The sequence below is a fragment of the Falco cherrug genome, chromosome 13 (assembly GCF_023634085.1).
Source record: "Falco cherrug isolate bFalChe1 chromosome 13, bFalChe1.pri, whole genome shotgun sequence".
Taxonomy (NCBI): domain Eukaryota; kingdom Metazoa; phylum Chordata; class Aves; order Falconiformes; family Falconidae; genus Falco; species Falco cherrug.
In genome coordinates, this window is record NC_073709.1 from 4,619,988 (window position 1) to 4,647,637 (window position 27,650).

The 27,650-nt window shown below is 39.4% G+C and overlaps 1 protein-coding gene across 7 annotated transcripts in view; it reads left to right on the forward strand.

The window, feature by feature from the left end:
* CCDC85A (coiled-coil domain containing 85A) overlaps positions 1-25,491 on the forward strand; it is a 196,397-nt gene extending 170,906 nt beyond the window's left edge. For 5 of the 7 annotated variants that reach the window (XR_008734850.1, XR_008734847.1, XR_008734852.1 and 2 more), the window contains 3 exons: positions 14,551-14,634; positions 18,434-19,220; positions 25,153-25,491. The gene's annotated coding sequence lies outside the window, so the exon portion shown is untranslated. Of the gene's footprint in view, positions 1-3,286; positions 9,525-14,550; positions 14,635-18,433; positions 19,221-21,546; positions 21,677-25,152 lie in introns of those variants that run through there. The other 2 variants (XR_008734848.1, XR_008734849.1) reach the window with 2 other exon arrangements.
* The last annotated feature ends 2,159 nt before the right edge of the window (positions 25,492-27,650 follow it).

Genomic DNA, 27,650 nt, shown 5'->3' on the forward strand with positions numbered 1-27,650 from the left:
AAGTTCATCTTCAAGCAATGTTATTGAAATACATAATCAGGACTTAATCCCAAACCCCTGTTCTCCAAATGTTGGTGTAGTACAAGAACAAAAGACCTGAATTTTTAACTGGTGTGTACTTTAAAGAAGAGTCTGACTGCAAAGACATACCTGATAGGTACAGAGGAGAAAATGCCAGAAAACAAACCCCTTGACCTACTTCTGTAACGGAGAAAACAAGCACAATGCAGTATTTTAAAAATGCAGGGATATTCCAACAAGGACTTACTCCTGCTTGCAACTATCTTCAATCCAGCTGTTGAGCTAGGTGCTGTAAATCTTGGCAGTATTGTACTGTACATTTCTACGGTACTCGGATAAAGAAATTTATGCATTTTATTCAGGCAAAAGCCATGCCACACATCTATAGGACTGCTGCAGATTTAAGAATTGGACCCAGAGGCAAATAAATAACATAGCCCATGACATCACTTGTGCAGCCCAGCTCCACGAGCAGACCAACACATTTAGTCAGTGGCCATAAGGACAGGAGGCCAGAGACAAGCAAATCTTTAGTACATAGTTTCCTCTGCCTTGTAGATTGAAGCAACACTCAGGAGCTAGACTTAACTTTACAAGGCAAACCCTGATGCCCCAGGATTTTATCATTTGGTTTGTCAGACTCCAGGGTATGAATTTTAATCAGATTCACGATAGGTGAGGACCAAGCTTACTGACTGGAAAAGTAAAACAACAGTTTTCAAAGCCAGAACCACTAACTTAGCTGCATCAAATTATTTAAACCCCAAATGTTTGCTTTCCCTAGGTTTAACAGCCTGGGAACTAGGATGATCCCTGCAAATGTTTATTAGGAGGCTCAGTCCAGAAAGGCTCCCTCCTTTTCCCTGACCCAAAGATTATTTCTTGAAATTTCCCCACAGTTCTTTCAGCCATCATTTCCTTTGCTCTTCCTGGTCCATGAAATTTGGATTACTTTTACAACCCTGCTTCCCAGCACTTTTCCGGGCACGTGAGTCCAAACCACACAGGCTCAAGAGGAAGCCAAATCCTGCCTTCCTGTGGTTGGAGCGGTTGCTCCAACCACTGCTTGCTGCAGAGAAACCTGGGCACCCATCAAACCCCTCCCACACTTAAAAAACGAAACCCAAAACAATGACACAAGTTTTTAAAAAGTGAGGCAGAATCCCTTTCACGTAACACTAAGGAAGCTGGCAGGACTGAGCGAGCGTGCGTACTGTGTGCTGAGGAGAGCTCGGGCGGTTACTGGTTCAGCCTCTTCAGCTTTTGTAGCTACAGTCCTCAGAAGGATCCTTGTGGCCATGATTCTGCAAGCTTCTTGTTCAGCTCTGCTTCATAGGCTGAGTAAATCCAAGCAAAACAGAGCAGTAAAAGGAATTTTTGGGATAATTTACTACTTCAGTTTAAGTTAGGGTTTTTAATCATTATTTACCTTTATATTTTAGATAAAGACTTGTGAGTAGCCAATTACCCAAGGCAGCATGAGCAGCTTTAACAGCTGGGTTCAATGCATGAGCTACCTTTAGAAAGTACTGCCTTATTTTCTGATAGAAAGTGCTACAATTAAATATAGAGGCCGTAGCCCATACCTTAAAAAGGAGAAAAAATGATCAAGATAATCTGTGTGGAACATAGCTTTTGAGGATAAAAGCTTCCCAACAAAAGAGGGAGAGGTCATTGGTGTATATTTATATAATGCCAGGGCCAGGTTATTTGTGGGCTCCACTGAAGCTGTGCCAACATACACCAGCTGAAGAGCCACGTCTAAAGAGCTCATGAAACCTGTAGTCCCGCCAGCACATTGCCCCGGGATCTGAATATTTGCTTTTCTGAAAGATTCATGATTCTCTTAATCCAAAACGGTACCTCAGATTTTAAGACTGGATGTGAAATATTGGTGTTGCCTGCACTAGCTCTTCCCCCACGTTTAAATCCACCTCTGTAATCCCTGCAGAGCCTGGAAAACTGCAAAGGTCCATCTAGCTGGAATGTGGCCCTGACAAAGGGACCAGGGACGAGCGGGAGGAGGCTGCTCAGCAGTGCTTCCTACAGCCCCATCTGTTTTCTGGGCTCCTGAGCCGGGCTCTGCTGCCCCTCACAATGAGGGCCTTTTGTTGCTGCCGGGTTGGGTGTTTTGCTAAACGCATAGTAAAGTCAGATGAATAATTTACACTGAGTTTTGATTGATTTTGTGTCTTCTTTGGTTTGCCAGGGAGCAAGGAACTAATTGAAGTTCCTCATTAGAAATCACTTCTGCTTAATTCCTGCAACTGCTTTGAAAGCAACTCAAATTCTAGACGTTAAATCTTAAACATAAGCCTTGTTGATCTGATGCTCCTGTCAAGATACATATCCAGCTGGGTGAGCATAACTTTGCATTTTCCTTGTGGCCAGTGTTTGAACAATTCTGAACTAGGAAACAATTGCCCAAGTAATCTGCAATACTCAAACATTTGTTGCTTTAAAACCACCGGTGAAAAAGGGTTTAGCATTACAATATAATAGCCCTGACAAAACAACCAGAAAAGGGACGTTAACCCTTCGCCCTGGAAAGGGCCATGAACTTCCTCATTTCCCGGCATCACCTTTCCCCAGCCCCTCTTTGTCTCCTTAGACCAGCCCCTGATACTCTCCTCTTGCTGCCACAGTGTATCTTGTCAGGCTGCAGTAGCCATAGAAAATAAAAGCTTTACAATCTTTTAGGATTAAAGCGATAGGCGTTTTCTATATTAGCATATGTTAGCATTAGGCATCAAACATACGTGGCCGATGACAAGGAAACTCCCAGAAGTTATACTGAAATTAGTCTCAGTTCTTGTGCAGATTATTGTCATGGCAATATACATTTGGAAGCAGTCACGGTTTGTCAGGAACAGTATAGTCTAGCACTAAGGTCTGCACATCTTGCTTGAAGATCCACAGCCACACAAATGCTTTACTGCTGAATATTTAATATCACAGTCATAGCTAAGGATATTATATATCCGCACCCACGGTCTGAGTTTTCATCCACACTCTAAAGGAATGGTTCTACTTTTCATTTCATATGTGGGCCAAATCCAGAAATACCATTATGATAAACTTAGGGAGATTTTGGACGTGGTAAGACAGCACAAAAATATTAATCCTGCATTTATAAAAAACAGGTAACACTAAACTATTACAGTAATACTTTTTAGTCTTAATCTCTCCTGTTCCTTTTAAAACATTTAAAAATATATTTCAATTCAGAGCAATTAAAGGCCGAATGTTCTTTCCTCTCACTTAGAAGCGTGTAACCTGCAAGCAAGTTGGATGAGATTCTTTGCCACACTTCTGTCCTCTCCTTGATCTCAGCGAGCGCTGCAGGAATTCCACGTCTTTGCACATTTTGAAATCTGGATTTACATTTTGTCTTCTACGTTGCTGGAAGCAGATGTCCCTGTGGCGAAACCCAGCGTGATGCTTCAAAAGCAATGCTAGTGCAGCTACCCTGGCCAGATCTTCCTTCAGCATCATACAGCAGCTCAGCCTGGGGGTTAAAGGGGGCTGCCTGTATACCTGCTCTGCCCTAGAGGAAATTTCCTCCCGAACACTTGAAGCTCACAGTTAAAAGTTCAAGCTGATACGATAGTTTTCTCTCCCAGTTAACTGTGGAAAGTATCTTCTGATCACCTGCTATAGAGATTAATACATTAATGACTAATTGTATTCCTCTGAAGATGCCAAACTGACTTTCAAGTACTTATGACATGTTATATGCAATACTGACCAGTCTCAGAAGTCAAGAATTTGTGCTACTGTAGAATAATAAGCTATCGAGTACCACTTGGGGAAGGTTCTGCTGTGCTGAAGTAGAGAAAGAAGAAAAATAAAATAAATCACACTTTTCAAACAAGAAGGAGTTTGATAGATATCCACCAGAAAGCTTTTAGTCTTTCACATGTATTATGACTTGGTATTTTGCTGGGCTTTTCTGTCATTATCTACAATATATTATTCAGGCAAAGGCTGTTCATTTTGGAAAAGTGAAATGCAATATTGAAAGGGTTAGAGACTTCTTCTAACTATGCCATCCCCATTAGCTTACTATCAGAGTGCTAAGCATATGCTATAAATAATGCATAACTTCATCCCTTTGCATTTTTTGAAAAAAACCCAATGTACTACAAAATTACAGGAGGGAAGAGACATTTCCGTAAATACATCCAACTACTATAAACTATCTAATCAATAACTTTTGTAATACACCGAGCTGAACAAATGATGGTTAGTGAATAATTTAATGAGTTTTGGCAGTTTCTACTCCAGAACTGGTCGTGCACAGTTTAGATTTTCTCCAGCACATTTGTTCTACAAAATTTCTTCTAAATAATTTGTATGAACAATTATTCTCTTTAGAATATTTGTGAGCACTTCACTGTGTCTGTGATTAAATTTGAGGTCTTTCAAACAGTTTTAATTGGGTGCATCAATCAAATAGGATAATTTCCTTTTTTTGACAAAACTCTACTGATCTTTTTTTTTTCCTAATTTTTAATCCATCACCTAACCCAGAATGATGATTACTAATCTCTATGATTTCTATACTTGGATTTGGAAGAACATTTAGGGACGTGTTGATCTCTGAACTGGTTAATTGCTTTCCTGAATAAAGGTAGGTATAATATTAGCTATAATGACTCTCTAAATTAGTTTCTTTAGCTCATTAGAAAGTTAGTGTTAATTTAAAAAGTTATTACCCCACCTATCCACTTTCTTCACGCCAATTAAAAAACAAGGGACTTGGTGCAAACTGGCATTAATCATTGGTTTAAGATAATATATGGATAAGTAAAGCTGCTGATGTATAGGCACATACCTAATTCTGCTGTCCAATTACAGCACCTGCAATAACTACTTTGTTACAAGTCATGTTAGCACGGACAGTGCAGGATGCAGAGTATTAACTTGCTGCAGCTACAGAGGTCAGAAGTCTTTCATACATGCAACCCCCTGAGATACGCAACCTGATTCAAAACCTCCCTCTTTTATTTCACTGTTACTCTAGTCAGGTCCCAGTCATCAGGGACAACAGCAGGTCAACATCTTTTCAAGTGGGTGGGAAGAGCCCAAACCCCTTTAAATCAGGTTTTTGGAATGTGAAAGTCTTTGTGCCTGTCCACAGGGTACTAAGATCCTTTTAAATCTGATCAAAGTCTCTGGCAAAGGCTCAGCAGCCGGGAAGCCAGCTAAGCCTTGCTCATTGCTGTATTACTTTTTCATAGAGTTGCCTTATAGAGCTCTCCCAGAGATACACAACAATCTAGTCCAAAACACGACAGTCCGATAGGTTGAAAGACTGTAAGATAACACAGAACTCAGCTTTTATCAGTCCAAGTAATATAAGACGTAACAACATTCCTTACCTAAAACAATGGAAATTCAATTTGGTAAAGACAGTGCTGGGTCACAGGTCAAGGAAGACACTTCAGGAAAGGAAAAAAACAAATATTACGTATAAAATCTGAAATTCAATTCATGTGAATGTTCAAAAAATGTGGCATTGAATAGCTGAAGATGAGAATGGATATTGTAATAAAAGCTTTTTAAAGGAGGAGAAATATTTGTTTATATTGTCAACGTCTATTTCACAAAAACATGCTACATTCCAACTGGCAAATTCAAACTAAAGTTACGTTTCCAAATCTAGGCAGGTTTTGGCCAGCTATTTCAGTCTTTCTAATCTTCCTTCCTCCAGATTTGCCATTAATAAATCAAGGCTATTTGGAGTACATAGAATGATAGTGGCAGCTGGAAAGGAAAAGGATGTCAAGTTTTTGGTTTACTTCGGAAATCTTGTGCTCTTTAATTCACTAACTTTGTGAGCCAACATTGAACACACAAAATTCAGAACAGAACTAAATAGTAGCAGGATTCTGAGTTTTCTCCTTTTATGTATGAATTCTGTAAGGTCAGCAACGATGACAATTCTTCAAAGCATTACTTAAATGTGGTAGGCAGAGAGAAATGAGGCAGCAAATAGATACCCACATCAGCACTGACTTCTTTGTTGGCAGCCTCAGCAACGTGATGGCCCTTGAGACTGAACCAAGACAGCAGATACACATATATACACATACATTCGCATTACTTTGCCAGATTCATGAAGCCAAAGCCAACATGAATTGATGGGCCAGCACAGGGCAGCTTGCAATACCTCTCTCAGATCTGTGAGAGGAATATTTCTTGACCTGTGACCCTGGGTATTCTACTGAATATAGCACTCCCACTGAAGATATATTAATCTAAGTGGTTTTACAGATCCTTCTCTCAGTTCTGCAGAAGATGAACAACTTGAGTGATGTTAATGATGTTACATTGGAATAAAACAACATAAATGGTACAAAAAAGTAATAACCACTGTTTTCAGAGTGGCCCTTTGTGGAAAAAAAATCAATATATTTAAATTTTGAAGTCTTAATGATAATAGAAATTTATAGATGACTATTGCCCATTATCAACAGCTCTGAAAATTACTCAGACATGCACATAATAGTATCTCAATTTTGGTTGACTTTGGACAATTGTTTCATTGCTCCTTTCAGCTTATGTTTTAGTGCATTAGTTCACCAAGTGTTTCTTATCTGCTCTATGTTTGTTATTGTTGCCAGTGATGTGTGAAATTGGAGACTGACTGAAATTTCGAAATTTTCTTTGGTAAAGTTGCATTGTTGGAGGATCAAAATATTGACAGCCTGATTTTATAATTGTAACTCAATCTTCATGCCTTAGGGCTGTCATTTAAATTCTACTTCAGGTTTATGTTATGCCATTTATGGCTTTTCTTCAGTAATACATTGACTGAAGTTGCCTTTGGACGCTGTTCACTAAAGCTGGCTGAAACTTTTTGGATTTAATGTTTTCCAACTTAATGTTTTTCACTGAAAAATGCTGCTGTCCCTAAACCTAAACTTTCTCCAGATTTATGCATTTTTTTATGCTTGACTTTCACAGGAGACAAAACTTATGCTCAAGTGTTTCGTTTAGGAAAAAAACCTCTATGTCTGTCTTACAGGAATGAAAATTAAATGGCTCAATTACTCATTTCAAAGCAGCTCTTCCTTCTAAAGCTTGTAAACTACATTTTAGTGGAGGAGAGGGGAAAAGAATGGAATATATTTATTGAACTAAAGCAACTGGAAGAAATTAGTATCATCAGGAGGGGTTTTGTTTGTTTGTTTTATGCCCATTTCAGAGCAGACACAATTTTTCAACAAGCTTTGCTGTTCATGCACCAGATGGCTTTATTTTTCCAATACTTTCTTTTCCTCACATACATTTTCACTGCAAGTATTTTGCACATGGAAGCAGGATACGTATGCTTTTTATTAACCTGCAAGATATTCAGCTATACAATAATTCATCCTGGCATCTGATCAAAATTTGGTGAACCAGACGATTCAATGTATATTCCTAGAAGGGAATAGAAGGAACAGCCAGATTATCCCTATTCAGCAATTATCATAGCTACAAAATGATCTGTTTGCCACCTAAATACTTTAGGAGAATTAAGTTCAATTAATAAATAAAAAATAGGTATCAGCATATTCTTGAATTCCTGGCACAATTCCCCATTTAGCAGCCAGTTGATTTTCATGCCTCTAAGAATGCAACGAGTTTTTAGGTTAGAGCAGTTTGGCCTAATTCAGCATTGCAGAGAAACTGATCAGCTCTTGCAATGGAGACAGATAACGTGCTATTAGAAAGTGTAATAATCCATACAGGTTTATGTATTTAGCTAAAATTTTCAGAACTGCCTTCATTCTCAATGTTTATATGGCAAAACCATTTGAAAATAGCCACAGGAAAGCAAATACTCTTAAGGTCTTCCATGCATTGTTAGCATTTATTATATATAAAGTTATAAGAAAGCATCAATGTATACATGCATCCATTCATGTATACTGTGTTTATTAAAATCCATTTTAAATTAAGGGATGGAGGAATGCAGTATGCACAGTGAAACTCATGGCACCCAGGATAATTTTTTCTAAGAGGTAGCCTATCAGTCTTTTAAACACTTTGCAGCCTTTATTTTGGTCATCTCAGCAAATTAAATGCTTAATTGCCACTTGGACTACTTTTTTCTCTAAAGCTAGTGCTCATTAAAAAAACCCACCTACTGGAATTCAAATTAGTGAAGGCAATGCAAAGCTGGGATGCTACAACTCATTACTGGCATAGCTTTTTTTTTTTTTTTTTTTTTTTAATAAATCCCGAAGGGACTAAAATTGTTTCCAAAACGGCCTTTTATTCACCATCACAGTCACAAGTACATTTTGCTGTGCAGCCTGATTTTAAGAGGGGTTCTTTTTCCAGTTTGTTTTAAAGAGAATGCTTCCTTTCTCCCTCTCGCACTTTTCCTTCCTTTGCTTCTCTCTTGTTTACACCTCCGAACTAAGATTTCTGCGTGTACAGACTCCTCTTGCCCTGACAGGGAAGCTCTGATCCACAGCCACGAGAGCTCCCAATCTGTCAGATTAAACTGTGATGGGGCAAGTCAAGAAACTCACTCTCCAAAGCATCAACAGAAAGAAACGGATAAAGGCAGATCCGGCAAGAAAGATCAGTGTGACTATGCAATGGAAGAAAAACCAAAGAGAAGGAAAACCAAAATGCACATGTGTTTCTCTGCTGCTTTTTGAGGAACGATCTTGGGAAGAGGGGGGCTGAGCGGCAGCTCAGCGGCTCTGCAGGATGTCGGAGTCCGGCTGCGGGGGCAGCTGAACCGCAGGGCTGGCGGCGGCTGCCTCCCGCGGGGGCCGTGCGCGGGGCCGGTGGGGTGGCCGAGGCATCTTACACTCTTTCTGCTTTAGGGTTTCAGACTCCAAAGCAGAGGGACTGGACTACCAACACCAGAAATTGCATTGTTTGCTGTGCACAGCTGGAACAAAATCTACTTTAACCAGCTAGATTTTCAGCAGTACTTGGGACAATTTCCAAAATGAAAATACCAGACCCTCGTATGATTCTTCTCTCCCTACAAGGCTGAAGCTTTCAGACATCACATCCCTCTGCTGCTTCTATTATTTCACCTCATTCTAAGACTTCAGTAGATGGTATCTTTTTATTTCAATCACATATTTCTGAAGAATGTTTTGCTTTGAAGATTTATTCCTTGAACCACTGGGGAGGAGAAACCAAGGAAATATCTGTCATTTTCCCAGCTATGTTTATTACAGCCTGGCCAATTATTTTACAAGTCATCTAAAATTATCCTCTTGATTAAGCCAAAATATTACCTACTCTCCACTGAAAATTGTTTCTACATCCTACTTGCAGGATACGTTCAAGACAGGTTTTTATAGGGGAAGTAACTACTAGTGTAATATACTGGGAAACGCAATTATGTTCGTAACCACAGAAGTTAACTATTCTTCCTTTGAGGTTTTCCCATTGAAATCTTTCAGAGGGAAATTAAAGTTCTGTCAATTTCCCATGAGAAATTTAATTTCCTCTAAATATTTCTCTCTAATAGGGAAAATTTTTTTAAAAAATAAATAAATCACTTTGGTAAGGTTCAGTAGAATCACTTCATTTTAGTTTGCCAGATGCCCTCGCTGCAGCTTTGGTCAGCCTGGTGCGCCACAGCATTGTCAGGCTGTGCATTGCCTCGCTTTGCTTTGACACAGTCTAGGAGCGGACCTTACACTGTGAGGTTTGACTCCTTTGTAAAAAAATGGTTTTAGCTCATTTTTCAGAACATGCCTTCAATAGCCTTATTTCCTTAACATTTTAACCTTTCAAAAATAATCCTGAATAAGCAAAAAGACGATAATTATCTTTTTTCCTCCTGGAATGGAAAAAAAATAGTCAAAAGCTTGTACATTTCCAGATACAAATCTCAATTCTGTGTGGTTGTTACATGAGGACTAAATAACCTCTAATTCTTTAGTAATGAAGACATAGCCTTTAAACTGATTACGAGTAAGTCTTCTTCCTTTATGTCTATTATCTTTGCATTACCATGATTATGATTATGTGGAGCCTTAACCATGGATTTAAGGCCCACCATATTTCACGTGAGAGACCAAGTTGGTTTTTTTTCACATCGAGGAGTAGTTTTCAGTAGAAGGAAATATAATCGCTCCTCTAATCCTCAAATCCACATCCCTGGATTTGCCTCTAGCCTTACAGAAATGTTACATACTGCTGTTGATCTTCTCTAGCCTCCTTCTCAACTGACTATGGCAAAAAGATCTCCCTTCTCACATTTTCACTCGATATATAAAGTTTTAATATAAACCCACAAACTACAGAGCCATACATGAGACTTTGTTTATGACAAGGACATCAGTTAGAGTAACCTACAGAAAACTGCTTTTTAGAAAAGCTTCAAGGTAGCAACACAATCTTGTGACAAAACTCCCCAGCTGCTGAAATAGAGACAGCTTTTCCCGACATCTCCACTAGTGCAGGCAAAATTTTCTGTGCCTCTGCTTTCCATGCCTGGAAGGACTATTCTGCAGCTTCCATCTACCCAACATGGTCTAAGCCAATTCAGGTGCAGGTTTTTCTAGACACAGGTACCCCTTCCTTAAGCCAGCTGACTGTTTGCTTCTGGTACAAACAGGCCCTGACCTGTGACAGACCCTTCTGAGCACTCTTCAGCTCAATCTCAATCAAGACAAGACACAGCATCTCCCATCCATTACAGATATGGGCTTGGTTTCCTCAAGTCCTTACAGCATCGCTAGGTAATTTAAAACCTGGACCTGGGGAACAGAGTGGTTTTGAAGAAGGAGACTCAGATCTTGCTGCCATTTCTACTCCTATTTGCCATAAAGAAGGGACAAACTGACTTTAATGAGAATACTTACTATCAAAATTGTAGCAAGTGCTAATGTTTAACTATCTGATCACATTATTAAGAAATTACTCTATTTTGGAACCACAGTTTGACATTCTCAGAAGATATATCACCTTCATTAAGAGGCAGAGAAAGGTAGAAACCAAGCTTGCAAACAAAATGTGATTTGTCACTGATATGCTAATATAGTAGCAAATACATTGTGTCATCTGCCTCCTTGCTCTAGGACTTTGCAGAGGTATAGCTTTCTAAAGCATGGGAACCACGTGTTGCTTTAGCCTTCCCTTGGCCTGCGGTAGCTGGTTTGTTGCTGTAGTAGCTGATTCATATTGGCATAAAAAGCCTTTACTTAGTATGGTGAAATAGAAGGAAGGCTGGATTTTAAAAAAATAAAGTAACAAAAGCAGAATTAGCCTTGCAAATATTAATGCTGCTGCATTAGCAAGGGTATTTATACACTGAAGGTGAAAAACACCGTAGTGAACTTCTCTGTCTTGAATGCCTGGTAAAGAGGAATCACTTTTGCTCTCATTTCTCGTTCCTTGTTTTGAACAGATATCACACAAGACTACATCACACAACAAAAATCTGCCTCAAATCTTATTTTAATTTTGTGGTCATTCTTTTTCATTTTTTTCATATGTTCTCCATCTCAGAGAACTCATTTCCCCAGCCTGGTGCTGGAGATTGCCTGTCTATAATGAGGCTCAGCCTTCAAAATGTCAAACATAATGAAAAAGAAAAAAGCCATAACGGAATCAGCCGTAGGGACCTGAGAGGCCTTCTGGTTAAACTTCAGCAACTCTGCCAGTTCTCCGGCTACAAAGACAAACAAGATTTCTGCCTACATCAGAAGGGCAATTCAAGACTACCACAGGACATGAATAACCCAAGCTGACAGCATGTATGCAGTGGAGAGGGCCGTATCTCCAGGTTACTGTCACTCACGCAAAATGAGCAACACCAGCTTGTCAGACTTGGCACCAAAAAAAGTAAGAGCCCAAACTGTGAAAATCATGCTGCACAAGGGCATGTGTTCCTGGTTTGGGCATTACAGACAACCTATATAAAAAATGGAAGGGAAAACACAGAGTTCTCATAAACAAGTTGATGGAAATTCTGTAAATGTTCTTCCTCTAAACAAGTTGATGGAAATTCTGTAAATGTTCTTCCTCTCCCTTCCTATTACTTTCTCTCCCTCCACAGACATGCCCCAGAGGCAGCTCAAAAGAAACACCCCCCCACCCCCCGGTCCTTTGCCGGTGTCCTTTCACCTCCCTGGGGCAGAGCAGCCCAGGAGGTCAGAGCTGGAGCAGGGGACACCGGGTAGATGTCCCATATGACCACTATTTCAGCTTCAGGACTGGCAGCCCACAGCCTGGGCTCCCTGGAGGACGGTGCTGCCACCCAGCTGGAAAGTAGGCTATGCGAAGGCCAGCTTACAAGTTCGTGAGGATATTTAGGACAGAGAACGAATGGGTAAAATGTCTTGTGAGACAAGCTAAGAACTTGCCAGTGACTGCTGGTGGTACGCAGGCTGAGTGCAGAACCTCCCACTCACTCAGTTCTGTGGAACACCAACAAGTCCAGTGCAAAGCCTGACACTTGGTGGCCTTAGCAGGCAGTTTTGGAGGGGACTGAAGCGAACAGTCTGGTATGGTACAGAGCATTTCCTTCGTGCCTGTGTGCCGTGAATGCAAACAGCAGGTAAACGGCTCATTAACGAACATGCTAACGTTCGGGGCAGAATACTGATTATCCTGCAATACAATCAGCTCTGAATACCCACGAGTATCTTGTCACCTCCAGTACAGAATGTCCTTGTGAGAGTGCCGTACTATTTAATACATAAGGATTAATTTCCTAAGACATGAATGGGTACACCAAGTGGAATAAAAAGCCTTTGAGAGATGAGGGGATGCTGAGGAGCTGCACAGTTGCAAGACACTTCAGGGGTGAGCACGGAAGTGGCTCTGGCTGGTGACTGTGGCACAGAAGGATGAAAACACAGTGAACTCAACAAAACACAGGCTGGCGGAAGAGAAACCTGGTGATTAATAGATGTACGCTTGATTGATCTCACTACATATATAGTGCACTTTTCACAAATTATTTATCTTAATTTTATATTAATCATCAATATATTCAGCTTGACCAGAAAAATATTATTTGCATTACTCAACACAAAGGAGGATTTTTTTCCAAAGGAAAGCTAATTTTACGTATAATCTATCATTTGCAATTAGCCCAGTGTCCCTGGCTTTTGCAGATAACATTGATGGCAAACTGCAAGAAAAGCCTCCTCTTATATCCCCTAGCATCAGCTACAAAAGCTCAGCAACCCCCATTTCCTAACTCTTTGCTGGCTACCTTCTCTATAGTAAGAAAAGAAAAAAGTTGTGTGGGTCAGGAGGACTAGCACACATGGCGAGTACTAAAACTGCTCTATGGAAAGAAAGCATTCCTACTGTTCGTCTAGTTGTGAAAAGAGAATTACAGAAGTGCACAGAGGTTCCTGGAATAAGTTACTTAAAAAAAAAAAAAAGAGAGAGAGAAAAAGAAGTGAAAGCTAATAGAAGGGAAAAAAAAAGGAGGAAAATCTGAACAAGTCAATTATACTGATGTTACAATGGTCAATATTATAACTGCAGTTCAATCACAACAGCTTAGCTGGTCTAAACAAAACCCGAAAAGATACTGTTGTGGACAGAGATCATTATTTTTAGCCACAGCGTTCATCTCTATCCTTGCTGTGAGTGTCTCAGGTCACAGATTCAGACAACACGGGCCGTACCACGCAGCACGCCCGGCGGGCAGCAGTGCGAACCCGGCCTAGGTGCTGGCTGCCCTGGAGGGCTGGCCAGGCGGGTGGTGCAGGGGGGACATTCCCCCCACCAAGCCCGGTGGGCCCAGTGCCCCAGGACTCAGGCGGGGACCTCGGGGCAGCGAAGGTACCTGTTGCTGCTGAACTCTGCAATTTACATGGAAAGAAAAACATGCCAGTCTAGTGCTAGTGAGCATGCAAACGTTTGATTCCCGGATCCAGTATGGCCAAGATTTCATGGCATTTTCCCCATCGAAGAACAAATAAATGCTCAAAGCTCTAGCGTTTTCTGGGTACACTGATACTTTTAACACCACTTCTGGAACCACTTACAGCTGAGGTAATTCAGATGATGATAAAACTACACCTGTTCATGCCAGCAGAAGAGCTAGTCTCATAAACAACAAGCTAGATTATTGCTTGCAGTGAATTACGTATTCAGTGGATATGTTTAAAATATTAAGAATAAAATGGTGATGATCCCCCCTCCCCCCATAATTTAAAATACATAAAGGATATTTTTGTTGCCGTTGGTTGCATTTGTTCCTGGAACAAGTAAAGAGATAGCATTTGATCCTCCATTAAGGAGCAAAATGAAGACTAAAAAGCTTTCTGTGCTGTAGCACAAGAGTTTCAAGCGGTTTTTTAATATTAAAAATTATTCAGTTTAATATGCAAGGTCCCCCCCCAGTAATTAAGCCCACAGAGACTGCTGATATCTTCCAATGCATGTAAGTATTAGCAACTACACAAAATTGAAAGATAAAAGGTGATTTTACTCTTTATGAGGTACACTGTGGTTTATTATTAATGTCAAAGCTGATCAAATTCAGGCAACATCATTCTCTACTAATACTCAAACCTCTCCACTTTACAGAATTGGAAACCTTACTTCAACACACCATGGCCCTGGAATATTTAACATGTTTATACTGTAAAACGATAACAGCTAGCTCTTCGGGTGATTGGCCGCTATCTTCAATGCTGCCCTGCAGTAACTTTAAATATTAGCTAATCAAAGCCTTTCCTTGAATGAAGTGTTGACCTCAGTATGGTTTTACCTGAATCCCGTCCAGTGGCTTTAATTTCATTTAGCAGGTGATGTTAACATCCAGAAGTAAACAAATTTGTTACTTCTAGGGGAAAAAAAGCATCTTTAAAATGAAGGAAAACATTAAGCAGGGAAATTACTTTCTGTTTGAAAATAGTTATTTTCAGATGAGAAAAAGGCAAATAGATATGTATTTTCAAAAGGCTCTCTGGGAAGAATGAAGCTCAGGTTAAAAACAATGAAAAACTTGGAGAAAGTTCTTATTTTCTGAGGAATATTTCTTATTTTTCACTTGTATGAATCACCAGAACCATGGCCTGTCAAATTGCCCTTTGCATTTGTAAAACCACCTTCATATTCCCAATTGAACCTCTCCATATTCTCACTGGTTAAAGAGTACCACAATTCCTGTCAGTGATTATTGTTGTGCAATGGCAGCAATTAAATGGGTAACTATTCATCCTACAATATGAACATTTTAATTTTAAAAATTATTTGCCACTTAGGAATATTAAACAAATACGAATGACCGAGTGACAGGAAAAGGAATGGAACAAAAGTTGAAGTGAAAAATGGCTGGGAAGGGGCTTTTCAAGATGAGGTTTTTAAAATGATGTTAGTTTCTTTTTTTTAACCTCCAAGACAACCTAGCAGTAATTCATGCTCAATAAAGATGCCCCAAAGGACTTCACTGCTCTTGTACATGGTGAAATATGTTTTATCATAAATCTTAAGACTAAAAGTAATTTCTTTCACGTCATAATCACAATGAAGAAAGAATATAGAAATGAAAAGTTACTTTACGTGTAACTGCATGTGTGACCTACATACCAACACCAGTAATTTCACTGGAAACAGTGAAATTCCAGATCAGAGAGACTGCAAAATTCTTATATCTACTTCAAATACAGACGGTTACATTAAACCCTTAACTTCCAGCAACCATGCCTTTGTCCCAAATAACAGCTGTAGTATTCCCTTGGTAAACTTTTCCAATAGTCAGCTAGCTTTCTTCTTAACTACACAACGTAGAGTTTCACCCTGAGAACAGGTTTGCTGACTTCAACTTCTAGACAGATCTTTTCTTGTTAGACAAAGGAGCATACCATGAGTTATCTCCTGCTCAGGAAGGTGCTCCCCTCTTGAGGTTCAGGTATCTCTTAGATCACTCTTTGATAACATATGCTGAGATTGTTTAAACTATTCCTTAGATATCTATTTTCTACATCAGCAATTTATATCCTGACCACTAGTTTTAATTTGCTGTTTTATCTTGGGTTTTTTTTTTTTTTTTGTGAAAATTCATTTACCTACCATTGCATTTACTGTAAATTGCTGTAGAGTTTGTCAGCATCCAAAATCAACAGCAACAAAAAGAATATTGAATAAATTTGTTTTGACTTGTATTTTGAAAGCACTCTGGAATAAAAACAGCAAATATTCAGGGCTCATCTACAGCAGGTGGGGAATGCCACACTGGAAAATGTAACAGATGGTTGATTACATATAACTGTGGATAAAAAAAAGGATATTGTATTATTATCAGTTTAATGTTTTCACAAATTTCAGAATTACGTTTCAAGATATACAAGGATTTTCTGAATAACTTTTTTTTTTTTCCCCCCCCCCCCCTCTGTCCTCTGAAATATATCTTTGTTACTGCTTAGTGAAAGAGCGGTCCCCCTACAGAATTCCTTAGTCACAAAATTCTAATACATTAGATTCTAATTTTTTGTCTCTACCCCATTGCACGCAAACAGCAACTAAAAAGATTATTTGATAGAGGGTTGGTTTTTTTAAGAGGTTTAGTATATCTGTAAATGACACTAATCTGTGAGCTGTACGGTTCTCTGCAGCACACAGGGCCTAGCTGAATGGAAAATACACTTCGTGTCACACCGCCTCACATACCGGCTGGAGTGACACACAATTTACAAATGCTGGAGACAGCAGGTGATATTAGATTCGACCTACATTGAAGATGCAATTCTTCCATAAGTTTTGCAAAACTGAGGCAATGAAGTATGAAAGAAGTGTACTTAGAAACGCTCAATAAAGAACAGATCTCTCTCAAAATTCAGCTCTGTGTGTAAACATCAGTATTTTAAGCTAAACATTTCCAAAACTAATTTCATCTACTTTTTAAGTAGTTAATTTCCTTGGTGCAATTTCATTAGGTCTTAAACGCACTACAAAAGCTGTGCATGACATTTTTTGAATATTTCTGTGACCTTTACCAGGAAAAGTATACCTAAGAATAGTTTCCTGTAGCTAGTCAAATACTGCGTGCAAAGTAGGTTGACAAGAAAAGCTGGTCAGCATTCCTTAACGAAAAATCCTACTCTCATGTACTGATTTCTGACAGCAGCACAGGTATTTAGGCCCTTGCAAGAGGATTTTCAGTATGCACAGTATAACTTCTGCAAATTGTCCAGCAAGCATACTGTACTGCTTTGGAGTTTCAATATTTGTTTGCAGGAAGAAAGGAGGCTTTAGCCTGTTTAAGGCTGAGGGAGGGAATTACTATTCAGGTAGGAAAAGAAAGAAGCTACTCAGAAAATCTGAAGGATTTTATATCTATCTTTCTCTTCAAACACATCTGCATTTAAGTGCCTTTAGCCCATAACAACATTAATTGATTTCCTGACCTGCTCAGCTGAATAAGGAAAGAAAAGAAACACTTTCCAAGAGAATGAAAGTGTGAACAGACATGCTTACCAAAACAGGGGGGAAATGCTACGAGACTTTGAACTTCTGTGAATGAAACTTGTAAAATATTAATTAATCTTTGTTGTCAATATAACAAAGAAACATAATTCAAGAAACCATGCAACATGAAGGAAAAAAATATTTTTATCTAGCAACTAGAATATTAAAAATATTTCTCATTCACCAGGCGGGGAGCAGGGCTTGCCTGGCTAGGCGCCTGCCACATCTGATACAGCATTTATGGAGAGAATGGGAATTTTGTGTTGCTGAGTGTATGTTCCATCCTCAGTCAGGAATACCTTGGTGATTTGGAGAGGTGGTTAGGTTGCATTCCTGTTATTCCAAGTAAGGGAATCAATACTAATTCACTTATCTTTATTTTATAAGTGGCTAAAGAGATGTAACATCAACCTCCAAAAAGGGAGAACGCTTCCTGCACTTGTAAGAATACTAATAAGAATTGGCTGAAGGTAATGACCCAGCAAGATCTGTTTGCCAAAACAAATTAATTATTAATCATGAGCTTGCTGATTTAAAAATATTTGACCATTTTAAAATAAAGGAAAAATATAGCCTAGAGAGTGATATCAAACCAAGACCCTACTGAAGTCATGTGAGAAAATGACAGTATATAGCATATTTTTTGTAACCTGAAACATATAGTGACATTAATTCAAAGCAGACCCTTCTCAGACTGAAGAAGTTCAAATCTGCTTTGCAAACTGGGCTGTTCTCCATTGAAATGAAATTGAACACTTGTACTTAAAACTTTGGGCTCAGATAAACTGCTGTGGCACGAGTCTCATTACAGAGAGGAAAATTCCTTTAACGATAGTATGTGAGTCCGACCCACTGTAAGTACAGACAAATGACAATTCAGTTGACTTGTGAAATACACTTGACAGATTGCACATTTCAGATCAAAGGGCCGCGGCTGGATAGAATAATACTCTGTATTTGCAGAAATATGTGCTTTACTTCCTTGGTCTCTTCCCTGAAGGTCTCCAAGGGCTAAGCACTTAATACTCCGTAACCTTTCCTGGAAACCCTTTGCAGCTAGTACAACAGTCACTAAGAGAGACAACCTGAACCACAGGAGAAGGTAACATCCTTTATCTCCAGCTTTTGAGTTAGAAACTACCTTATTTCTAAATCCATCAAATTGCTTATCTGTAGAGCAAATTCTTTTTGCACAAAAAAACATGCAAACTCCTCTGCTGCTGCAGCCAGTGAGACCAGCATTTGGTCCCAAAAGAATACAGACCAAGTCAAGCTATGATTCCCAGGCTGTTTTGCTTAGCGTTAAGCAACATCTTGATTGCAGTAATGTTCATTCCTCCCCTCCTTCCCACCTCCCAAAGCCATTCTACAATATTCTTTTTTCAAGCCCCTTCACTTTCAGTTTTGTCAAGGACCGAGTCTTTTATACAGAGGTTTCAGTTGGCTTAAACTATTGAGTTCCCCAGGATAAGAAATCAATAACCATTTAATAGTTAAGCAGCTTACAAGCAACAATTGAGCTCTAGATGTGGCAGCAGAAGAGAATTTTTGAAAATCAAAATGCTAGAACTAGCAAGGCATTAGCATGCGTCATGCTTATCTCTATGTGAAGACCAAGTATCTCACTTACAGGATAAATACTCTTAATGATACTTTCCAATGTTTACTTTTTTCCCCACTGAGTGCATCCTGCTTTGGTCTGGGTGAGGTAAATCTGATTTGGAGCAGGTCATCAGCAATATGGCTTTAAGAGAAAGACAACTCCGAAGTCAGACAAAGCCTAAGCGGTAAGTGCTTCAATTACCTCTTCCAGTAAAGCAGATATTTTTGATCAGTTAATCCCCAGCAGATGACCTGTATCTGTTTTGTTCTCTCAGGATACATTTTGCTGTGGGTCAGCTCCTGAGAATATCTTTCATGACTCTGCTGAAAAAGAGCACTTAAAAGAGAGTTTATGTGCCAGCCATCTAAATGCAGCAAGATATTATGGACAGGTTGTGAGTTCAGCACTAAGAAGCTACATACTACGTAATAATATGATCTAGAGAGAGAGAAAGACTCTTTGCTATATGCCTTCACACACAGATATATCCTTTGGTCTCAGAGGTATCGCTAGCAGAAAAGAGTTCAAAGTGCAGCTTAGGCAGGAAAAAGAGCTCAAGCAAACTTCTATACTGACCCTAACCTAAGGGCTGTGTAGATTCCCCTGAATCTACACATATGCATTGACAGACAGTGATATTTGGAAACAAGCTGTTTCCAAATAAATTTTCACTTCTAGTTAGTAGCTGAGAAGTAATCCCTGTAGAAACAGGAGAAATAAGTATACATATATATATATATATATACATATACATACACGCACACACATATAAATATATAACTCCTGTCTGAAATCTTTAAGATCATGGACAAATTTGGCAGGATAGGTATCTCTTCACATCGGTACAGGAAGGCTTAAAAGAAAATAATCCCTACTATTTTATAAGCAGTATGAACAGTTTGACAGTGAACACATTCTTAAGTTTTAAGGGAAATCAATATGTTATTTATTCCAAGCCTTTAAGAAGAGGCAAGAAACCTGAAACGAGGATTGTCTAGAGATAAAGAGCGTGGGTCCTTGTAATCCTCAGCTTGCTGTTCTATCCTGAGAAAATGTACTTATTTGTTGCAGATAGTTGGCTGCTCATTAACATCGCTAATCTGTTGACCATGTGAATGATCAGTAATTTCTGAGTTTGCAAATAATGCTGTTTCCCTGAAAACTCTCATTATGAAAGGTTTTTGTCATCTACCTGTGCAATGAAGACATTGCTGCAACATAATGTACTAATCAATTGGCATTGTCCCTTCCTGGGTGATAATTTTGTTTATTTTCCTGTAGTCTCCTCATGGCAAAACACAACTGAATTGAGAGTAAAGGAAACAGCTGTGATTCCTTGATATTACTGCATGTATCCCCAATTTGCTTTTTCCATAGTTTCTCGCTACCTAGCTAGCTGGGAGTGAGCTACTCAGAGCATGTTCTAAGATGCACTCTATTTGATATTTGCATATGAACAAAACCACTTCAATTCTTATGAACTCTTGGGTTTTAAAATCGCTTGATGACTTTGAGGCGGTATTTCTCTGCTTTGAGTCACTCCAGAGCTGATTATGTTGCTCATGGTCTGCAGATGACTGGGCACCCCCTACTGACTTTGCAACAGGATGGATTTTCCTAGTTGTAAAGGCAATCCCAGCGATTCCTCTGGGTTCTCTTGAGGACATGGTATGATCCTTCCAAGGCAGGTGAAATTGCAACTTTATTTAGTATTTGCAGGAGTTGAATAAGAGGCAGGTATCCTCAGTCTTTTACATAAGCAAATACCCAGTGACAAATAGTTCCTGGTAGTACCCAGCCTCTAAGATACATTCTTGCAGGCAGCCAAATCTGAAAAGTCATCCTTAACCTGGTACCAATCAATAGAACAGCCACAGCAGCTAATCACACACATTACTGAACAGTGCTGGGGAGCAAAATTTGGAGCATCGGAGGGACCTAACAGCCAAGATGCTCGGGCAGGAACCAGAAGCCTCCTGCTCCTAGACACCGTTTGTCCGATACCCCTTCTGTGTGTACCAGCAATGTGATGGGAATAGCAATGCTGTGTGCAAGGTCACCAGAAGTCTCCCAGAAGGAAAGCACTGCATGCAGCCATTTGGTATCTTGAGGAACACGCTCCAATCTCGCTATCCCAGATACAGAAAACAGAGATTCAGACCCAATTTTGTTTCTTGCAGAGCAGCCAAAGTCATGATGAAAACAGATTATATGAGAAATATCAATAAAAATGCATTTCCTTGATAACATTACCTGCTTTCACTCAGGATATAAGGGGTGTTGCTTCTAAGTGAGTCTGTATTTTATATCTGTACTGGCAGGAGACAAAAGGGGCTGGACTGCTACCCATACCGTGTCTAAGTATGGATGAGTATTTGAGCTCTAATGAGTAATTGGGGGAATGCTAAGCATCTGCCATTGCTGCTGAACTATGTAGACTGCCAGCTCTCAAAACTATATGTAAAGAAAGATTAAAGCCACGGATTTTTTTTTTATTTTTTTTTTTAAAGGGATACTATGGCAGCTGACTGTATATCTCTGCTCTGGACATATTTATGTCTCTAAGCATTTAATACCTGTATTCATGGTATTATCAGCAGAAATATTTCCTCTAGGCACTTGCTGACTCAAGAGACACAGGTGAGAGATACTTGCAAGCAGGATGATCTACGCTACTTTTTTTCAAATTTAGTACATGACTTACATAAATAAACCCTCTCCAGTTGCCAGGGTGTTATGAAGATGTCTAAGCACAGCTTGGGGGGGGTGCGTTTCTAAGCTAACACTTGGACCTCTGCAGCATGCAGCATTAAGACACCAACCCACATGCACCTGGACTTGATAATCTGTAATGGATACATTGTGTTAAGGATGGCTGGTCCCAGGGGTGATACATCTGAGATCCACTCCACGTGGTATTTTTGGTCAGAGCTCTTAACTACAAAGACTTACTAGCAGAGTTTTCCAAAAGAAAATGTTACTATCATGTTTACTGGTCGATTACTGCTAATGAAAACAAATAACTTGCTTAATTATAAATCTCGTGCTAAGAAACAAAAATGAAGTTAAGCAAGCACATTTCTTCACCATTTCCCCCCTAGCAAAAAAATTAAATTTTTCATTTTTTAAGTATGCTTATCTTAAATTATTGATTTTGTTATAATTTCATTATTGAACAGTCTACAAATTTTTAGGAGTTTCAAAAAGCTTTCACAACACCAGTTTCTCACCACACCCGATTTAAAAGCCTGCGAACATATGAAAATTGTTTAACTTGAAACTTCCTTCATATCCCCACTAGCTACAGAAGCATTTTGCAGATGCTTTCTTGTACACTGGTATTTGCCAGCTTTGCCAGGAACAAAATGATGAAGAATTCAAACCTACTTCATCATGGTCTATTTAATTCTTTTTTTCTCAGACCATGACAGCCTTTCCAGAGGAACATGAAAGAGGATATTTAACAGAAGGCTTCCTTTCTGCAAGTTATTACTTTCCTGCTACCATTAAACAAACCTGATAACCAGACCTGTATCTCCTGAAATTCTATCCTTATTTCCTTTAATTAGATTTCTTTCTGATTTTTCTGAAATGTTTCAGATTTTCTTCTAAATTTTTTCTCTTTGATGCCCACCTGGAACTTAAAATGCCTTTTATACTGTAACGATTCTGTTTGGTTTCTGGGTCCTTAGGAAAGCACAAAGCTCCATACATACAGGTTAGATAAACTCTTGTCACCTGAGCTCCCAGGACACTCTCCAGCAACAGGTTTGAGTTGATTCAGTGCTAAAAGAATAATACAGCTGCATATGTTTAACCTCTCTTTTCTTGTCTTCCTCCTCCTCAAATGATTTAACTGCTGGGTCATCTCAATGATTAACTCCAGCCATATTCTTGTAATTAAACTTCGAATCAGAGCCTGTGACTATTTGCACTTGGGTTGGATTTACTGCTGTTTGGATTTGTATCATTGTATTTAGCTTTTCCAAAATAACCGTGCTGTTTTATGTTTTTGACATAACACAGACACAGAGACGTCTTTTTTTCATCATCTCTCAAGTATGTCAACTAATCAGCATTTCTATTCCATGGTTACAGTCTCCTAGCAACAAAACTTTATCTTAAGCTGACCCTTGTTTTGGAGGCCCAGTGCCCAGAACATGTTACAGCTCTCCTTTTTCTCAAACACACTTAGTGCTTTCCTTGTTCTCTTTTTGATTATCTACCAGCTCCATGTTCCTCACAGAATGGTTTGCATTGCAAGGGACCTTAGAGGTCATCTAGTTCCAACCACCCTGCCATGAAATAAAGCATCAGGAATATGCTAACATTTACACTCACACTACTCCTACTTCTGGTTGTTCCCTTGCAAATGATTCACAAGTCTGTCACTTAGCAAACCCTTCCCTTAAAAAAAGAAAAAAACAACCCCAGACAAACCCAAAAAATAGCTCTGGAGGTTGAGCTGCACTCTGAGTGCCTCACAAAGAGCATTCACATGTCCCAGCTGCCCCAACCTTATGAGCCAGTGGAAAGAGGCTTAGAAACTGCCATTTTATACTGGAGTATTGGTTTCCTCAGGACAAGGGCTCCTTTGCTCCTAGGGAACTTGCAACCTCTCCTGCTTTCAGTGACCAAGGTGGGAGAGACACACAAAGGAGAGCCTGACTGTCACTGTGCAAGGAAACAGCAGCGTGGTCTAGGTCCTCCTCTAGACCATGGGACTCGCAAAAAGCCCTGTACACACACAGCCCTGGCCCGAGTTGCGTGTGAAGGACCAACGCAGCTAAAACTCTCTTCTGGTCTAGGTTACTGGTTCTTCCAGGCCACTCTGACAGTGCAGTCAAACACTTCAGTCACAGAGGTGCAAAGACACGGAAATGGTTGTTGAGTGGAGCTTGATACTGTTTCACGATTTCTTTTTTATTTTAATGATGTGCATGGGAACTTTTATACTATCCCGTCACAGAGATCTCTCTGTCCCTCCGGTCCCTTAACCTCCTTTCTCTAGCTGGCCAAAGAGAAAGGCGGATCCACCTGCATCGCGTCCAGTGAGAAAATCAGATGCTGACGAGACAGAGAGGCTTTGCAAATATTGCAATTAGTGCATAGGGAAAATGGGCAGGAACCATAAATAAATAAAACCCCAAACTTTATAACACTGACAGCTTCATGGAGGAGGACACCTGCACCTCACGATAAGTCAGAGCAGCTTACTTCACACGATCATTTGTAGCCCTGATTGCCACAGCTTTGGATCTTGTCAGTTCAGTCCAAAGTAAAGAATAGCTTTGACCTGTCTCTCACAGTCCAAGACATAACTCACACATGCTATCTAATGGGGGAGGGGCACACTACCTCATTAGCTTCACCTGGATGCTACACCCCTCCACCCCATCCCCACAAATATAGGTTTACAGATGCTTCTTGAGCCCTGCTTCTTAAGACTCTTATGCAAAAAAATGTTGTGTAAAAGCTAGAGATAAAGTGAAAGACTTGTATGGGTAGCAGCAAAGTGGCTTAGGTAGTCATGACAACCATGTCAGTGCTTATAAAACTTCCCTTCTTCATAATCTTTTTTGCAGTTTAGATAACACACACATGAGCTGTAAAAAATGAATATCTGTTCTGCAGGAATAAAATAAAAAAATAAAATTCTCATCAAAACCAAAATATTGGAAGCTGACACACTGACAGTCGTTTGGCATCATTAACAACAAAATTTTGTCCAGTTTCTGTAGGGGCTCCTCAACGTGTCCAGGCTTAAAAGGGACCAACAGCCTCATCCCAGATTTGGGGGTGAGCAGGGAGAGGAAGGAAGGAGAGGGTTAACACTGCCTTTTAGGGAAGAAGGTCAGACACTAGGAGTACTATTATCATGTTCAAATTCTGATGTGCTTGCTGTTTCCTTCAGCACCTGGCTCCAGAAGGGCTCTGTTGCTCCAGTCCCAACACAAGGGACACCTGCATGATCTGTGGGTTCCCACAAACCATGCTTCCTTTAGCAACAACCAGCATCCATATTCTTCTTTCAATCTTCCACATTTTTTACTTTACTTTTCCACTTGGTTTTCAATGCGGAAATTTTAAATCCCTCTCAATCTTATCATTCACAGGTGGAAACCAAAGCACACCAGAAATAAATACTCCTCTGTGTCCAGACAGAATTTAATGGATTTGCTTCCAGCAAAAAGGGAGTGACTGCTGTCAACAAGACAAATCACCATCTTCCTAATCAAATGATAAACTCAAGAAAATTGCAAAGCTTTATAGACCAAAGTCTGCCAAGGAGTTGTATGTTGCTTCAAAGGGAAGGAAAAAAAAAAAGTTTGGCCTCTGAACTCTTTAATAACTGAATTTACTTTCACGTATTATTCACGTGAACTAAATAACACATGAATCATTCACTGAAGTACCATTTACTGGGGAAAAGAAATAAAGAATTTTCTTTTATAATAAAATATCTATGGTCAACATGTTTATTTTGTCTTCTTTCTCTCAACTAAGAATAATAATTCACTGACATCCGGAAGAATTCCCAAATCTTACACAATACTGAACTTACAAGGCCTCCATCACCAGTCTTGGGGAAAGAGCTCCATCTTCTGGGAAACAGCCCTTCAGTGGTCAGGAAGGGACGGGTTCCAGTGGATCACCCTGTTCCTTCTCCAGGATGACATGGTGAATATTATGGGGTTTATCAGAGATTTTACTGGTGCAGGATAGCTCATCTCAGAAATCAGTCTCCTGTGGGCTGGTTTGTAGATGGCAGGATTGTCAATGCAAAGAAGAGGGGCCGAGTAAATAGCAACTTGCCAACTAATCCACTGCAATAAAAGCATCTCAATAAAACCCCCAAAAAACAGTGGGCACAGCAAAAGGAGCATCTTACCCAAAAGCTCAATGCTGAGGCAGCTGAGTAACCAAAATCCATGATCAAGCTGGTCTAAAATGCAGATATCATCATTAGGATGATCTCTGTCACAAGCAAGTTCCATAGTTCACATGACAAGAAGTTGTTGAACAGGCTCTAAACATCCAAACAGAGTGACATCAAATATGAAAATATTTACCAAGTTTAATACAGCATAGAAAACACCTAAGAAGGCATCTTCTCCAACAGGTAAAGACTGGAAGGTAGCTACTAGTATTACATATTGGAAAAAAACTGTCTCGGGATTTGGGGTACTGTATTTAACAATGTATATAAACAGCAGTTTTGAACGGAAGCTTTGCATTTCTTTTCAACACAAAAGCAACCACATAATGAATGTTCTTGTTTCCATTAATCACAAATACTGTGTTATACAAAGGCTGTGCGTATTTCCATAAACTAGTGGTGCTAATGAAACTTCTTAGGTAGAAATCAGTGACTTAAAGTTGCGTTATTATGGGATTCTGCTTCAGCCATGTAAAAATTGACTAGAGTCAAATAAATAAATAGCCAAATTGTCTTCCTATGAACATCAATACCATTTTTTTGAGATTTTTTTGTTAATTATATAGAATATAGTTACTTTTAGTGTTAGACAGTCATTCGCACGTAGCTTTCAAGAGCACTGGGATAACTAGCTTCATCTTTAGATTCCTGTCTACTTGCTCATTAGCTACAGGAAGATCATCTTAAAATACCTTCAAGGGTAACTGATCTTGTTAAATGTCTCCACGTTTTTTTTGTTGGTTTTTTTTTTTTTTGGAAAATAATAGTGCTGTAAATAATACAATGAAAAGTAAGTTCCCTGGTTGATACCAGGGAGCTGTGCATCGTGCTCCTGGACAATGTGTAGGGAAGGGGACTCTTACCAGGCAGCAAATGAGGACAAATAATCATTCTTACAGGATGCTTATGATAAAAACCTTTCTGTACCACCACCTAGTACCATTTAGAGGTGGGAGTTCTCTAAGAACACCAATAAAATACATTTACCATTACTTCTGGGTTTTTTTGGTGGGGTTTTGGGGCTTGGCAGGTGGTGGATGTTTTGTGGTTTTTGTGTTTTTTCTTTAATGATACTGACTTTAAGGCTTTGATGCATAGTTTCACTTTCAGTACATTGATTTACCCCATGGTGAAAAAAAGCCCAAGCTGCTTGTACAGCGAAGAACCTATTTGAAGATTTTAGGGGTTTTTTTTTCTGATTGCAGAATGTCTGTGAGTGGAACATAACGTCACCAGATTGATTTAATCACAGGTGATGTTTCATGATTTTTCTTTTTCTGCTATGTGAATCGAATTAATTGTGTTGATGTCCTAAATCACATAGAATATTCTCTGTCAGTTGAAGCCAGAAGATAAATACTTCAAGAGCAGCTATAAATCCTATTTGGACTGAGACAATCCTAAAGAGAGGGTCTGCAATAGGCATGGTCTAGAGTCCCTACTCAAAGCAAGAACCGAACAATAGAGCAACTTCACTCTACAAAGGCATTTCCAGTCTTGACAAAATACTTTCACCCTCTTCTCTGCCCCTCTCCTTGTCTGCCTCGCCAGCTTATAGATAGAATCAGTGTCAGAAATGTATCTTTAGTTTAAATGTTTACTCTCTTAGCTCCTACTCAAAACATTATCGTCAACTTTTGCTGATTTTTTTTACGATGCATCTAACTTTTGTGT